The sequence below is a fragment of the Dendropsophus ebraccatus genome, chromosome 5 (assembly GCF_027789765.1).
Source record: "Dendropsophus ebraccatus isolate aDenEbr1 chromosome 5, aDenEbr1.pat, whole genome shotgun sequence".
NCBI classification, from domain to species: domain Eukaryota; kingdom Metazoa; phylum Chordata; class Amphibia; order Anura; family Hylidae; genus Dendropsophus; species Dendropsophus ebraccatus.
The window spans coordinates 131,760,001-131,771,918 of NC_091458.1; the positions used below are offsets into that span (position 1 = coordinate 131,760,001).

The window sequence follows — 11,918 nt, forward strand, 5'->3', positions numbered from 1 at the left end:
TTGAACAATTATCATTGAAGAAGCTAGACGAACACACTTTATATGGCACTAAAACACACCATCAGCCTCCTGAGAAAGGTCAGGAAAGCAAGCACCCCAGATGGGACTCGAACCCACAATCCCTGGCTTAGGAGGCCAGTGCCTTATCCATTAGGCCACTGGGGCTGTCTAGATAAGCTACACAGGGATGTTTTGTTTTTTTTTCAAAGCAAGAATTCACTTGTGGTTGCGTTATAGTTGATGGTCCACTGATTTAATTCAAAACGCAATGCAATATGCAATCGTTGCCAGATGCCAGCTTCTTTTCTTTTTTCTTCACTCAAGAGCTAGGTCTTTTTTTGTTGCATTGTTTCAATCATTTAGCCACAGGATATTGGTAGTGCTGATAGACAAAAGCTTATTGTCGCTCCAAAAACAGCCAAAGGAAATCAGCGAAAAGAAGCCACTCTGTCGCAACTCAGCTTCAAACCTGTTAGTCGATGACGTGGAAATAAGAATGCTCCAGGTGAGGCTCGAACTCACAACCTCGGCATTGCTCAACAGTTACTGCTTTATAAGTACCATGCGCTGACCGATTGCGCCACTGGAGCTCTCTCTGTGCAGTGTTTTAGCTGCAACTCGGGTTCAAATCTGCTGAAACTATTAGCTAGCTGTTAGGACAAGGAGACACATTGCACCTTTCATATATCCATCTGTGCTTCCAGAAGGTAGAAAATGCTTTTGTTCTCTGGTGCAGCAGAAAATAAAAGGGCTTTCCTAACTTTTGGAAACAGAGATGGACATTAGCGAGATATGACATGTCTCCTTGACCTGAGAGCATTACCAGTCTGGAACCTGAATTGCAGCTGATAGATTCTCTTTAATTTAGAGTTATGCATGCTTTCTGTGATCAGCATGAGGACAGATATTGCGAGAAACTTGAACAATTATCATTGAAGAAGCTAGACGAACACACTTTGTATGGCACTAAAACACACCATCAGCCTCCTGAGAAAGGTCAAAGCAAACACCCCAGATGGGACTCGAACCCACAATCCCTGGCTTAGGAGGCCAGTGCCTTATCCATTAGGCCACTGGGGCTGTCTAGACAAGCTCCACAGGGATGATTTTTTTTTTTTTCAAAGCAAGAATTCACTTGTGGTTGCGTTATAGTTGCATTGTTTCAATCATTTAGCCACAGGATATTGGTAGTGCTGATAGACAAAAGCTTATTGTCGCTCCAAAAACAGCCAAAGGAAATCAGCGAAAAGAAGCCACTCTGTCGCAACTCAGCTTCAAACCTGTTAGTCGATGACGTGGAAATAAGAATGCTCCAGGTGAGGCTTGAACTCACAACCTCGGCATTGCTCAACAGTTACTGCTTTATAAGTATCGCGCACTGACCGGTTGCACCACTGGGGCTCTCTCTCTGTTTAGTGTTTCAGCTGCAACTCGGGTTCAAATCTGCTGAAACTATTAACTAGCTGTTAGGACAAGGAGACACATTGCACCTTTCATATATCCATCTGTGCTTCCAGAAGGTAGAAAATGCTTTTGTTCTCTGGTGCAGCAGAAAATAAAAGGGCTTCCCTACCTTTTGGAAACAGAGATGGACATTAGCGAGGTATGACATGTCTCCTTGACCTGAGAGCATTACCAGTCTGGAACCTGAATTGCAGCTGACAGATTCTCTTTAATTTAGAGTTATGCATGCTTTCTGTGATCACCATGAGGACAAATATTGCGAGAAACTTGAACAATTATCATTGAAGAAGCTAGACGAACACACTTTATATGGCACTAAAACACACCATCAGCCTCCTGAGAAAGGTCAGGAAAGCAAGCACCCCAGATGGGACTCGAACCCACAATCCCTGGCTTAGGAGGCCAGTGCCTTATCCATTAGGCCACTGGGGCTGTCTAGACAAGCTACACAGGGATGTTTTTTTTTTTTTTTCAAAGCAAGAATTCACTTGTGGTTGCGTTATAGTTGATGGTCCACTGATTAAATTCAAAACGCAATGCAATATGCAATCGTTATCAGATGCCAGCTTCTTTTCTTTTTTCTTCACACAAGAGCCAGGTCTTTTTTTGTTGCATTGTTTCAATCATTTAGCCACAGGATATTGGTAGTGCTGATAGACAAAAGCTTATTGTCGCTCCAAAAACAGCCAAAGGAAATCAGCGAAAAGAAGCCACTCTGTCGCAACTCAGCTTCAAACCTGTTAGTCGATGACGTGGAAATAAGAATGCTCCAGGTGAGGCTCGAACTCACAACCTCAGCATTGCTCAACAGTTACTGCTTTATAAGTACCGTGGGCTGACCGATTGCGCCACTGGAGCTCTCTCTGTGCAGTGTTTTAGCTGCAACTCGGGTTCAAATCTGCTGAAACTATTAACTAGCTGTTAGGACAAGGAGACACATTGCACCTTTCATATATCCATCTGTGCTTCCAGAAGGTAGAAAATGCTTTTGTTCTCTGGTGCAGCAGAAAATAAAAGGGCTTTCCTAACTTTTGGAAACGGAGATGGACGTTAGCGAGGTATGACATGTCTCCTTGACCTGAGAGCATTACCAGTGTGGAACCTGAATTCCAGCTGACAGATTTTCTTTAATGAGTTATGCATGCTTTCTGTGATCAGCATGAGGCCAGATATTGCGAGAAACTTGAACAATTATCATTGAAGAAGCTAGACGAACACACTTTATATGGCACTAAAACACACCATCAGCCTCCTGAGAAAGGTCAGGAAAGCAAGCACCCCAGATGGGACTCGAACCCACAATCCCTGGCTTAGGAGGCCAGTGCCTTATCCATTAGGCCACTGGGGCTGTCTAGATAAGCTACACAGGGATGTTTTGTTTTTTTTTCAAAGCAAGAATTCACTTGTGGTTGCGTTATAGTTGATGGTCCACTGATTTAATTCAAAACGCAATGCAATATGCAATCGTTGCCAGATGCCAGCTTCTTTTCTTTTTTCTTCACACAAGAGCCAGGTCTTTTTTTGTTGCATTGTTTCAATCATTTAGCCACAGGATATTGGTAGTGCTGATAGACAAAAGCTTATTGTCGCTCCAAAAACAGCCAAAGGAAATCAGCGAAAAGAAGCCACTCTGTCGCAACTCAGCTTCAAACCTGTTAGTCGATGACGTGGAAATAAGAATGCTCCAGGTGAGGCTTGAACTCACAACCTCGGCATTGCTCTACAGTTACTGCTTTATAAGTACCGCACGCTGACCGGTTGCGCCACTGGGGCTCTCTCTCTGTTTAGTGTTTCAGCTGCAACTCGGGTTCAAATCTGCTGAAACTATTAACTAGCTGTTAGGACAAGGAGACACATTGCACCTTTCATATATCCATCTGTGCTTCCAGAAGGTAGAAAATGCTTTTGTTCTCTGGTGCAGCAGAAAATAAAAGGGCTTCCCTACCTTTTGGAAACAGAGATGGACATTAGCGAGGTATGACATGTCTCCTTGACCTGAGAGCATTACCAGTCTGGAACCTGAATTGCAGCTGACAGATTCTCTTTAATTTAGAGTTATGCATGCTTTCTGTGATCACCATGAGGACAGATATTGCGAGAAACTTGAACAATTATCATTGAAGAAGCTAGACGAACACACTTTATATGGCACTAAAACACACCATCAGCCTCCTGAGAAAGGTCAGGAAAGCAAGCACCCCAGATGGGACTCGAACCCACAATCCCTGGCTTAGGAGGCCAGTGCCTTATCCATTAGGCCACTGGGGCTGTCTAGACAAGCTACACAGGGATGTTTTTTTTTTTTTTTTCAAAGCAAGAATTCACTTGTGGTTGCGTTATAGTTGATGGTCCACTGATTTAATTCAAAACGCAATGCAATATGCAATCGTTATCAGATGCCAGCTTCTTTTCTTTTTTCTTCACACAAGAGCCAGGTCTTTTTTTGTTGCATTGTTTCAATCATTTAGCCACAGGATATTGGTAGTGCTGATAGACAAAAGCTTATTGTCGCTCCAAAAACAGCCAAAGGAAATCAGCGAAAAGAAGCCACTCTGTCGCAACTCAGCTTCAAACCTGTTAGTCGATGACGTGGAAATAAGAATGCTCCAGGTGAGGCTTGAACTCACAACCTCGGCATTGCTCAACAGTTACTGCTTTTTAAGTATCGCGCGCTGACCGGTTGCGCCACTGGGGCTCTCTCTCTGTTTAGTGTTTCAGCTGCAACTCGGGTTCAAATCTGCTGAAACTATTAACTAGCTGTTAGGACAAGGAGACACATTGCACCTTTCATATATCCATCTGTGCTTCCAGAAGGTAGAAAATGCTTTTGTTCTCTGGTGCAGCAGAAAATAAAAGGGCTTCCCTACCTTTTGGAAACAGAGATGGACATTAGCGAGGTATGACATGTCTCCTTGACCTGAGAGCATTACCAGTCTGGAACCTGAATTGCAGCTGACAGATTCTCTTTAATTTAGAGTTATGCATGCTTTCTGTGATCACCATGAGGACAGATATTGCGAGAAACTTGAACAATTATCATTGAAGAAGCTAGACGAACACACTTTATATGGCACTAAAACACACCATCAGCCTCCTGAGAAAGGTCAGGAAAGCAAGCACCCCAGATGGGACTCGAGCCCACAATCCCTGGCTTAGGAGGCCAGTGCCTTATCCATTAGGCCACTGGGGCTGTCTAGACAAGCTACACAGGGATGTTTTTTTTTTTTTTTTCAAAGCAAGAATTCACTTGTGGTTGCGTTATAGTTGATGGTCCACTGATTTAATTCAAAACGCAATGCAATATGCAATCGTTATCAGATGCCAGCTTCTTTTCTTTTTTCTTCACACAAGAGCCAGGTCTTTTTTTGTTGCATTGTTTCAATCATTTAGCCACAGGATATTGGTAGTGCTGATAGACAAAAGCTTATTGTCGCTCCAAAAACAGCCAAAGGAAATCAGCGAAAAGAAGCCACTCTGTCGCAACTCAGCTTCAAACCTGTTAGTCGATGACGTGGAAATAAGAATGCTCCAGGTGAGGCTCGAACTCACAAACTCAGCATTGCTCAACAGTTACTGCTTTATAAGTACCGTGTGCTGACCGATTGCGCCGCTGGAGCTCTCTCTGTGCAGTGTTTTAGCTGCAACTCGGGTTCAAATCTGCTGAAACTATTAACTAGCTGTTAGGACAAGGAGACACATTGCACCTTTCATATATCCATCTGTGCTTCCAGAAGGTAGAAAATGCTTTTGTTCTCTGGTGCAGCAGAAAATAAAAGGGCTTTCCTAACTTTTGGAAACGGAGATGGACGTTAGCGAGGTATGACATGTCTCCTTGACCTGAGAGCATTACCAGTCTGGAACCTGAATTCCAGCTGACAGATTTTCTTTAATGAGTTATGCATGCTTTCTGTGATCAGCATGAGGCCAGATATTGCGAGAAACTTGAACAATTATCATTGAAGAAGCTAGACGAACACACTTTATATGGCACTAAAACACACCATCAGCCTCCTGAGAAAGGTCAGGAAAGCAAGCACCCCAGATGGGACTCGAACCCACAATCCCTGGCTTAGGAGGCCAGTGCCTTATCCATTAGGCCACTGGGGCTGTCTATATAAGCTACACAGGGATGTTTTGTTTTTTTTTCAAAGCAAGAATTCACTTGTGGTTGCGTTATAGTTGATGGTCCACTGATTTAATTCAAAACGCAATGCAATATGCAATCGTTGCCAGATGCCAGCTTCTTTTCTTTTTTCTTCACACAGCAGAAAATAAAAGGGCTTTCCTAACTTTTGGAAACAGAGATGGACGTTAGCGAGGTCTGACACGTCTCCTTGACCTGAGAGCATTACCAGTCTGGAACCTGAATTGCAGCTGACAGATTCTCTTTAATGAGTTATGCATGCTTTCTGTGATCAGCATGAGGACAGATATTGCGAGAAACTTGAACAATTATCATTGAAGAAGCTAGACTAACACACTTTATATGGCACTAAAACACACCATCAGCCTCCTGAGAAAGGTCAGGAAAGCAAGCACCCCAGATGAGACTCGAACCCACAATCCCTGGCTTAGGAGGCCAGTGCCTTATCCATTAGGCCACTGGGGCTGTCTAGATAAGCTACACAGGGATGTTTTGTTTTTTTTTCAAAGCAAGAATTCACTTGTGGTTGCGTTATAGTTGATGGTCCACTGATTTAATTCAAAACGCAATGCAATATGCAATCGTTGCCAGATGCCAGCTTCTTTTCTTTTTTCTTCACACAAGAGCCAGGTCTTTTTTTGTTGCATTGTTTCAATCATTTAGCCACAGGATATTGGTAGTGCTGATAGACAAAAGCTTATTGTCGCTCCAAAAACAGCCAAAGGAAATCAGCGAAAAGAAGCCACTCTGTCGCAACTCAGCTTCAAACCTGTTAGTCGATGACGTGGAAATAAGAATGCTCCAGGTGAGGCTCGAACTCACAACCTCGGCATTGCTCAACAGTTACTGCTTTATAAGTACCGCGCGCTGACCGATTGCGCCACTGGAGCTCTCTCTGTGCAGTGTTTTAGCTGCAACTCGGGTTCAAATCTGCTGAAACTATTAGCTAGCTGTTAGGACAAGGAGACACATTGCACCTTTCATATATCCATCTGTGCTTCCAGAAGGTAGAAAATGCTTTTGTTCTCTGGTGCAGCAGAAAATAAAAGGGCTTTCCTAACTTTTGGAAACAGAGATGGACATTAGCGAGATATGACATGTCTCCTTGACCTGAGAGCATTACCAGTCTGGAACCTGAATTGCAGCTGACAGATTCTCTTTAATTTAGAGTTATGCATGCTTTCTGTAATCAGCATGAGGACAGATATTGCGAGAAACTTGAACAATTATCATTGAAGAAGCTAGACGAACACACTTTATATGGCACTAAAACACACCATCAGCCTCCTGAAAAAGGTCAGGAAAGCAAGCACCCCAGATGGGACTCGAACCCACAATCCCTGGCTTAGGAGGCCAGTGCCTTATCCATTAGGCCACTGGGGCTGTCTAGACAAGCTACACAGGGATGTTTTTTTTTTTTTTTCAAAGCAAGAATTCACTTGTGGTTGCGTTATAGTTGATGGTCCACTGATTTAATTCAAAACGCAATGCAATATGCAATCGTTGCCAGATGCCAGCTTCTTTTCTTTTTTCTTCACACAAGACCCAGGTCTTTTTTTGTTGCATTGTTTCAATCATTTAGCCACAGGATATTGGTAGTGCTGATAGACAAAAGCTTATTGTGGCTCCAAAAACAGCCAAAGGAAATCAGCGAAAAGAAGCCCCTCTGTCGCAACTCAGCTTCAAACCTGTTAGTCGATGAAGTGGAAATAAGAATGCTCCTGGTGAGGCTGGAACTCACAACCTCGGCATTGCTCAACAGTTACTGCTTTATAAGTACCGCGCTCTGACCGATTGCGCCACTGGAGTGCTCTCTGTGCAGTGTTTTAGCTGCAACTCGGGTTCAAATCTGCTGAAACTATTAGCTAGCTGTTAGGACAAGGAGACACATTGCACCTTTCATATATCCATCTGTGCTTCCAGAAGGTAGAAAATGCTTTTGTTCTCTGGTGCAGCAGAAAATAAAAGGGCTTTCCTACCTTTTGGAAACAGAGATGTACATTAGCGAGGTATGACATGTCTCCTTGACCTGAAAGCATTACCAGTCTGGAACCTGAATTGCAGCTGACAGATTCTCTTTAATTTAGAGTTATGCATGCTTTCTGTGATCACCATGAGGACAGATATTGCGAGAAACTTGAACAATTATCATTGATTAAGCTAGACGAACACACTTTATATGGCACTAAAACACACCATCAGCCTCCTGAGAAAGGTCAGGAAAGCAAACACCCCAGATGGGACTCGAACCCACAATCCCTGGCTTAGGAGGCCAGTGCCTTATCCATTAGGCCACTGGGGCTGTCTAGACAAGCTACACAGGTATGTTTTTTTTTTTTTTTCAAAGCAAGAATTCACTTGTGGTTGCGTTATAGTTGATGGTCCACTGATTTAATTTAAAACGCAATGCAATATGCAATCGTTGCCAGATGCCAGCTTCTTTTCTTTTTTCTTCACACAAGAGCCAGGTCTTTTTTTGTTGCATTGTTTCAATCATTTAGCCACAGGATATTGGTAGTGCTGATAGACAAAAGCTTATTGTCGCTCCAAAAACAGCCAAAGGAAATCAGCGAAAAGAAGCCACTCTGTCGCAACTCAGCTTTAAACCTGTTAGTCGATGACGTGGAAATAAGAATGCTCCAGGTGAGGCTCGAACTCACAACCTCGGCATTGCTCAACAGTTACTGCTTTATAAGTACCGCGCGCTGACCAATTGCGCCACTGGAGCTCTCTCTGTGCAGTGTTTTAGCTGCAACTCGGGTTCAAATCTGCTGAAACTATTAGCTAGCTGTTAGGACAAGGAGACACATTGCACCTTTCATATATCCATCTGTGCTTCCAGAAGGTAGAAAATGCTTTTGTTCTCTGGTGCAGCAGAAAATAAAAGGGCTTTCCTACCTTTTGGAAACAGAGATGGACATTAGCGAGGTATGACATGTCTCCTTGACCTGAGAGCATTACCAGTCTGGAACCTGAATTGCAGCTGACAGATTCTCTTTAATTTAGAGGTATGCATGCTTTCTGTGATCAGCATGAGGCCAGATATTGCGAGAAACTTGAACAATTATCATCGAAGAAGCTAGACTAACACACTTTATATGGCACTAAAACACACCATCAGCCTCCTGAGAAAGGTCAGGAAAGCAAGCACCCCAGATGGGACTCAAACCCACAATCCATGGCTTAGGAGGCCAGTGCCTTATCCATTAGGCCACTGGCGCTGTCTAGACAAGCTCCACAGGGTTGATTTTTTTTTTTCAAAGCAAGAATTAACTTGTGGTTGCGTTATAGTTGATGGTTCACTGATTTATTTTAAAACGCAATGCAATATGCAATTGTTGCCAGATGCCAGCTTCTTCTTTTTTTTCTTCACACAAGAGACAGGTCTTTTTTGTTGCATTGTTTCAATCATTTAGCCACAGGATATTGGTAGTGCTGAAAGACAATAGCTTATTGTCGCTTCAAAAACAGCCAAAGGAATGCAGCGACTCTGTCGCATCTCAGCTTCAAACCTGTTAGTCGATGACGTGGAAATAAGGTTCCAGGTGAGGCTCGAACTCACAACCTCGGCATTGCTCAACAGTTACTGCTTTATAAGTATCGCGTGCTGACCGATTGTGCCACTGGAACTCTCTCTGTCCAGTGTTTCAGCTGCAACTCGGGTTCAAATTGTCAGGATTGTGCTGAAACCTGGTGTGAACTGAACCTGTTTTTGCTTCTGTGTGCTACACCCGCTTGCTTCTCTGCTACCTGGCAATGCGGGAGTTAATCTGATTTCCTAGGAGACTTGATCTTTCCAGCTGAGTAGGTCTTTAGACTGACAGGAATCTCTGCCTATCTGGAACCTGGATATCTGAGCGCCGGTCCAATGGGGGACTCGGACTGGGCTCTGGTTCAGTATAAATAGGAAGCTAAGACAGAGTTCCAGTGCTGGTTATTAGCTTAATACCCTGATCCCAGCTTCCCTTGTCTACTCCTGCGATCCCCACTCCTAATCCCTCTGTTTTGCTCGACTTGATACCTGACCTCCTGCCTGACTTTTTGACTACCCGTTTGCTTGCTGATTTTGTACTGCATTGCCTGTTTGGATTTTGGACCCAGCTTGTTTGACTATTCTCTTGTGTTGTTTGTCCGTCTTGTTCCGTGTGCACGTATTTAGCGCAGGAAACGTCAACGTGGTTGTCCACGGCCGCCTAGGGCCGACTGAGGCAAGTAGGCAGGTGACAGTGGGTGGGTTCAGATCTAGGGCCCACTGTCTCTTGTCTTGTCTATGCCTGCCGGTCCTGACACAAATTTGCTGAAACTATAAGCTAGCTGTTAGGACAAGGAGACACATTGCACCTTTCATATATCCATCTGTGCTTCCAGAAGGTAGAAAATGCTTTTGTTCTCTGGTGCAGCAGAGAATAAAAGGGCTTTCCTACCTTTTGGAAACAGAGATGGACATTAGCGAGGTATGACCTGAGAGCATTACCAGTCTGGAACCTGAATTGCAGCTGACAGATTCTCTTCAATGAGCTATGCATGCTTTCTGTGATCAGCATGAGGCCAGATATTGCTAGAAACTTGAACAATTAACATTGAAGAAGCTAGATGAACACACTTTATATGGCACTAAAACACACCATCATCCTCCTGAGGAAGGTCAGGAAAGCAAGCACCCCAGATGCACTTATAATTTTTTTTGTCAATAAAAGAGTTATACATAAACTTAGTCTGTGGATTTATGATCTGGGCTCCGTACATTTTGCCATAACAGCAAACATATTTATGCTTAAGAAATTTAAACCTTGATTTATGAAATCATAAAAAGAAAAAAAAAAAAAAAAAAATCATGAATTTTAATACCAGGCTATAATCTCTTTTAAAGTTTATAAAAAAGGATGATCATGTACATAGTAATATGATGAAAACGGCTAAGGGGTCAATATTTGTTTCAGATTTCTTAAGTAAAATAGTCTAAGAACAGTGGGCCATATAAAAGTGCTTAGTGGCAGTTTTAGAATAGAAAAAAAGGTGTTCTAAAAAAGGTTCTCAGTATTTATCATCCATTAATGACCACTGTTCGGTACATGCTTCACCTTGGTCATGCTAATGAAATGGAATGGAATTTAAAACAACTGTACATGAGATTGGTGAGGGCCCAGCTAAGAAACTTTTATATGCTAATCTGTTGAGCTATAGTAAATGCAGATTTTAAACTCAAAAAAAAAATTATTGTCAGAAAAAAATCCTTAAACTGTGTATTCAATTTAAACCACGTTGTTTTTCCTCCACATTTTTATTCAATATTTTAAAAGTGGTTGTATTATCATCCAGGCCTTTATGTCACAATGAATGATTTTCATGATTATTTAGGTATGATAATAGATGAGCAATGTTTTTCAAGTAGGGTAATAGTATTCATTATTTAATACAAGTCATTATTATATGTAGTGATGAGCAAATCAAATCTTGAGAAGCAATATTTTCTGCAAATTGCACTGTTAATTTGCTTCATTCTGCAAAGCGAATTCTGCGCAATTTGTTAACAAATTTGCCAAACATGGCAGCCACAATGGTGGTAAGTGGAAGGTGGGAAGGTGGGAAGTCGGCTGTGTGTGTGCAGAGGAGAGAAGGATCTCAGCAGGCATTTAGGGCAAGGCTGGGACAGAAATCGAGAGGGAGAGAGAGGAAAGTCTATTGTGGATGGTTGCCTGCATGAATTCAAACCAGTCTTTGGGTGCTGTGAAGCCAGTGTCCATTCAAAACAAGTCTTTGGGTGCTGTGAAGCCAGTTTCCATTCAAAAAAAGACTGTGGGTACTGTAAGCCAGTGTGCAATCAAACTAATCTGTTGCTGCTGTAAAGCCAGTGTGCATCCAAATTAGTCTGTGGGTGCTGTAAAGCCAGTGTGCATTCAAACCCAGTCTGTGAGTGCTGTGAAGCCAGTGACCATTAAATACCAGTCTGTGGATGCTTTGGTTCATGTTACTCCAGTGTTCCTGCTTAGTGCAGTTCCTGCTTAATTGGATTACTGAATAGTCAATTCATGTAGATCTTTGATGTACTATATTGTAAAACACATGTGAAAAAAAAAATTACAAAAAAACATTAAAACCCCCTCCAACCCTTGTACAGTAAAGGTACTCCCATGGTTATGGTAACAAGAACAAAAAATGTTCTTTTTAGAAACATAGTCATGGAGATTTGTGCCGGGATAATGCTGTTTTGAGGTCATGGGTTGCATGGTGGACTTTGTTGAGGCATTAATATATTGTGGAAAAAATATGCCTGTAATGGAAATAGTTTAATTGGCCTACACTATGGGCT

The 11,918-nt window shown here is 42.5% G+C and overlaps 16 non-coding genes across 16 annotated transcripts; all 16 read right to left on the reverse strand.

Annotated features, from left to right (window-relative positions):
• Window positions 1–92: 92 nt before the first annotated feature.
• Window positions 93–165, reverse strand: TRNAR-CCU (transfer RNA arginine (anticodon CCU)). Its single transcript has one exon. It is a non-coding gene; the product is annotated as a tRNA-Arg (tRNA).
• A 332-nt stretch (window positions 166–497) lies between these two features.
• TRNAI-UAU (transfer RNA isoleucine (anticodon UAU)) lies at window positions 498–590 on the reverse strand. The gene is given in 2 exon segments: window positions 498–533; window positions 553–590. It is a non-coding gene; the product is annotated as a tRNA-Ile (tRNA).
• Window positions 591–1,007: 417 nt separating this feature from the next.
• Window positions 1,008–1,080, reverse strand: TRNAR-CCU (transfer RNA arginine (anticodon CCU)). Its single transcript has one exon. It is a non-coding gene; the product is annotated as a tRNA-Arg (tRNA).
• A 743-nt stretch (window positions 1,081–1,823) lies between these two features.
• TRNAR-CCU (transfer RNA arginine (anticodon CCU)) lies at window positions 1,824–1,896 on the reverse strand. The gene has a single exon. It is a non-coding gene; the product is annotated as a tRNA-Arg (tRNA).
• Window positions 1,897–2,229: 333 nt separating this feature from the next.
• Window positions 2,230–2,322, reverse strand: TRNAI-UAU (transfer RNA isoleucine (anticodon UAU)). The gene is given in 2 exon segments: window positions 2,230–2,265; window positions 2,285–2,322. It is a non-coding gene; the product is annotated as a tRNA-Ile (tRNA).
• Window positions 2,323–2,739: 417 nt separating this feature from the next.
• On the reverse strand, window positions 2,740–2,812 carry TRNAR-CCU (transfer RNA arginine (anticodon CCU)). The gene has a single exon. It is a non-coding gene; the product is annotated as a tRNA-Arg (tRNA).
• A 332-nt stretch (window positions 2,813–3,144) lies between these two features.
• Window positions 3,145–3,237, reverse strand: TRNAI-UAU (transfer RNA isoleucine (anticodon UAU)). The gene is given in 2 exon segments: window positions 3,145–3,180; window positions 3,200–3,237. It is a non-coding gene; the product is annotated as a tRNA-Ile (tRNA).
• A 422-nt stretch (window positions 3,238–3,659) lies between these two features.
• TRNAR-CCU (transfer RNA arginine (anticodon CCU)) lies at window positions 3,660–3,732 on the reverse strand. Its single transcript has one exon. It is a non-coding gene; the product is annotated as a tRNA-Arg (tRNA).
• A 334-nt stretch (window positions 3,733–4,066) lies between these two features.
• On the reverse strand, window positions 4,067–4,159 carry TRNAL-UAA (transfer RNA leucine (anticodon UAA)). The gene is given in 2 exon segments: window positions 4,067–4,102; window positions 4,122–4,159. It is a non-coding gene; the product is annotated as a tRNA-Leu (tRNA).
• Window positions 4,160–4,581: 422 nt separating this feature from the next.
• Window positions 4,582–4,654, reverse strand: TRNAR-CCU (transfer RNA arginine (anticodon CCU)). The gene has a single exon. It is a non-coding gene; the product is annotated as a tRNA-Arg (tRNA).
• An 844-nt stretch (window positions 4,655–5,498) lies between these two features.
• On the reverse strand, window positions 5,499–5,571 carry TRNAR-CCU (transfer RNA arginine (anticodon CCU)). Its single transcript has one exon. It is a non-coding gene; the product is annotated as a tRNA-Arg (tRNA).
• Window positions 5,572–6,000: 429 nt separating this feature from the next.
• On the reverse strand, window positions 6,001–6,073 carry TRNAR-CCU (transfer RNA arginine (anticodon CCU)). Its single transcript has one exon. It is a non-coding gene; the product is annotated as a tRNA-Arg (tRNA).
• Window positions 6,074–6,405: 332 nt separating this feature from the next.
• On the reverse strand, window positions 6,406–6,498 carry TRNAI-UAU (transfer RNA isoleucine (anticodon UAU)). The gene is given in 2 exon segments: window positions 6,406–6,441; window positions 6,461–6,498. It is a non-coding gene; the product is annotated as a tRNA-Ile (tRNA).
• A 420-nt stretch (window positions 6,499–6,918) lies between these two features.
• Window positions 6,919–6,991, reverse strand: TRNAR-CCU (transfer RNA arginine (anticodon CCU)). The gene has a single exon. It is a non-coding gene; the product is annotated as a tRNA-Arg (tRNA).
• An 846-nt stretch (window positions 6,992–7,837) lies between these two features.
• TRNAR-CCU (transfer RNA arginine (anticodon CCU)) lies at window positions 7,838–7,910 on the reverse strand. Its single transcript has one exon. It is a non-coding gene; the product is annotated as a tRNA-Arg (tRNA).
• A 333-nt stretch (window positions 7,911–8,243) lies between these two features.
• Window positions 8,244–8,336, reverse strand: TRNAI-UAU (transfer RNA isoleucine (anticodon UAU)). The gene is given in 2 exon segments: window positions 8,244–8,279; window positions 8,299–8,336. It is a non-coding gene; the product is annotated as a tRNA-Ile (tRNA).
• Between the last annotated feature and the right edge of the window lie 3,582 nt (window positions 8,337–11,918).